The sequence below is a fragment of the Cryptomeria japonica genome, chromosome 2, assembly GCF_030272615.1.
Source record: "Cryptomeria japonica chromosome 2, Sugi_1.0, whole genome shotgun sequence".
Lineage (NCBI taxonomy): Eukaryota > Viridiplantae > Streptophyta > Pinopsida > Cupressales > Cupressaceae > Cryptomeria > Cryptomeria japonica.
In genome coordinates this window covers 570,855,609-570,858,906 of record NC_081406.1, presented here as the reverse complement: position 1 = coordinate 570,858,906, position 3,298 = coordinate 570,855,609, and positions in this window count along the sequence as shown.

Genomic DNA, 3,298 nt, shown 5'->3' with positions numbered 1-3,298 from the left:
AAGAATCACTTCAATCAGCAATGGTGCTTGCAATCATGATCAAGAGGAAATGGAATTTCATCATCATTATTCAATATATAGTTAATATATAGTTGATAACACTTGTTTTAGTCATAATAGTGTAGTGTTCCCACTGATAATGAAATAGAACATATTTTCAGTGAGGGTTCAAGTCTTCAGTGTGGATAACATCGTTTACCAATCTTTGATATGGTATTTTCTTAGTAATGAAACTTGTACAGATTAAGAATAAAAGAAAAAAATGTGAATGGTATTCTTCTCTGGTCACATTACCATTTCCTACCTCCAACATGTCAGGGTCTGATCCTCAAATGCATAATGAGTACGATTGGTTACATGACATAAGGTCGGGATAATGTAGCACAGCATAAAGGCTAAAAAATGGGTGATTAGTTCTTTGTTAAAATCTTTTATCTAAACTATAGACATTTTCAAATCCAAATAGCGACAATATGTAATTGAACCTTTGAGTAGGCTAAGATGAATGATTACAGAAATTAGATCTGAATTTGCTAGTGGTGATTTTAGTTTTAGGACAGTATAAATAAACAATTTTGTGCCCAGTTATGATTTCAGTAAAACTGAATTAATGTGAAATATCAATTGCATTTCTCTTTAATTGGGAAAGTCCTTGCCATTCCATCCGCCTGGTCTTGCATAGTCTTCCCATTCCATGCTCAGAACAATTAGTCTACCATAAGGGTGATTCATGGCAAACCATGAATTTGGGATTGAGCTTATCACCTATCCCAACTGTTGTTAATGTCTCGTGTTGTCCTCCAGCTATTTCCAACTTTCCCTGCAAGAACATAATGGCAATTAGCAGCATGCCATAAATCGGGAGATTTCTTTTTCCCTTTTCGATCAATTATATTGTATTTGTAAGCAATATATTAGCCCTTTATGCTATAGTTTTCCAGAGTACATTGTAAAAAATACCCAAATAGATTACTCCATTGCATGTTGTATTCCATTGCAAAACATACCAACCTCTCCTAATTCATCATGTTTGATTCAGGAAATTTATTGATGTACTTTTGATTGACATATGTTTATGTTTATGTTTTGTGTCATAGCTTCTTATGTTTTGAATATGAAACTGTGAAGTACTGCTCATGATATTCATTGTTTCCCTGGCTGGAATTAACACCATCAAATTTGCAATTATCACGGTCATGTTAGACCACATCTTGGTGTGGTATTTTGTCATATATTCTGCTACTTAAATTAACTATCAGATTTCCAAGACAGTTGAAATTGTAAATCACTTACAATTGATGCTTCCACATTTTGCATATATGTTTATTACAATGTGCACAAATACAAATAACAAAAAAAAATCACATTTAATTATTTTTAATGCATCTCTAACCTGTGTCAAAGCTCCCATTGTGGCACAAGCTTGGAGGATAGTGTCAACGGCTACACAGCTTGCTTAATACCTTTATATCTACCAATCACATTTGCTAAAAGAAGTTTAAAACTTTAATAAAAAGGCATGCATTTTGCATATTCTAAACTCATTGCAGTCCATGGAATTGTTGAAGCATTTTGTGGAATAATTTGTGTCTGTGTTCCTTATGTATACTTCCACATTATGCATACATGTCATTGCAATTATCACAACAACATTTGACAAAATTTGGCTTCCAATAATTATTTTATGGATTTTATTACTATTCAAGAATTATCATTTACAATAAACATGATGTGGATTATAATTTAACCACATTTCTTAAGAAGAGTAACAAACAGAGTGAAGGTGAGCAAATTTTATATCAAGAGGGAGTGAAACTTGGAACAAAAAGGAATGAAATCAAAAGGATGTTTTCAGCAGCAGAGAAGAAAGGTTAGCAAATTTCACTAGGGAATCCAGCAGGGAAAATATCCATCAATACCGGCTCTAAATTTCAGCAGCCAGAGGGGAGAGAAAGAAGACCACAAAGTCCGTTCAGAGATGAAGAAAACTGCTACAACAGAAGCTATGGAGAATTTGTCAAAGGACACCAGACCTTCCACAACAATTCTTTCCATCGAATAGTGTATTAAACAAAGATCTCACCTATGAAGGGGCTCTTAATCATTAGGAACGCCAAGTTCAAATAATCCAAGGTGAAGGTACCCCTCATGACTTGCTAAGAGAAGTAGATCCTCGTCACCTCCCCTAAAAAGTTTCCAGTCTCATGCAGTGAAGCAATTTTTGTCAGAGTGTCATCTATTGAATTTAAATTAGAAGCTTAGTCTACCAAACTTAGATAAATTTTATGAGTTCAAACTGTAAGAATTGCTCCTTCAGTTATTAGTCTACCAAACTTAGCTAAATGTTATCTAACTAGATTCCCTTTGTAAAGTTTATTTCGGGTGGATTGTTCACACCCAATTACGGACAGTGTTGTCCATTGTCAGAAATGGCCATCCATCCTCTAGAATGTATCAATCATTTATAATAATATACTTATACTTATAATGTATGAGAAAATTGATGTCTTGGTGCAGTCTAAGGGTGGAATAGTCGTTTCCTATGTTGCCACGGTCCTACTGGCTTTTTTTATTTCTCTACATCATCCCAACATTTTTGTATCTGCTTTCCACCTATCTTTGCAAACACTATTTCCTCCGCTGAATAATCTTACAAGGGTACTGAAGATTGTCTTCAAGCTGCACGCTTAGAATATATGACTGGAGAATTGAGATTAGAGACTTAGTTTACCAAATTTAGTGAACTTTTATGAGTTCAAACTGTAAGAATTGCTCCTCCAGTTACTAGGTGTTTCGATTACTCTGCATCATCCCTGAACTTGTTTGCATCTGCTTCCTACCTCTTTCTGCTGCCAACTCTACGACATACTCAAGCAATGACTAAGGAATTGATATCTCAAGCATATTGCAATTTGTCCCACTCATCTTGTTGGCTAAGGGATCAATAGGTAGCTGAGAGGGAATGTCACTACAAAGGCAACTAGACCCCTCATACAAAGATAATTGGTTTCCGCCATTAGAGTACAGCTTCAAGCAGGCTATGTTCAATAGTCTAATGCAACTTAAGAATGAGCCCTCCATTCTCATTCAAGATAATAATTGTCCAGTTTTGAGACTAACAAAACAGCCATAGATTGCAGTTTGCACTTAGGCAAGGACCAATAGAGAAACAGAATGCTAAAAGTGTGGTGACTCCATCAATAAGAAGGTCTTGATGGGCAACAATTGAACTTTTCCACCAGAAGGAGCAGAGCATTGAGGCCTACTGTGAGATAATACTTCTCAACAAAATTGACAT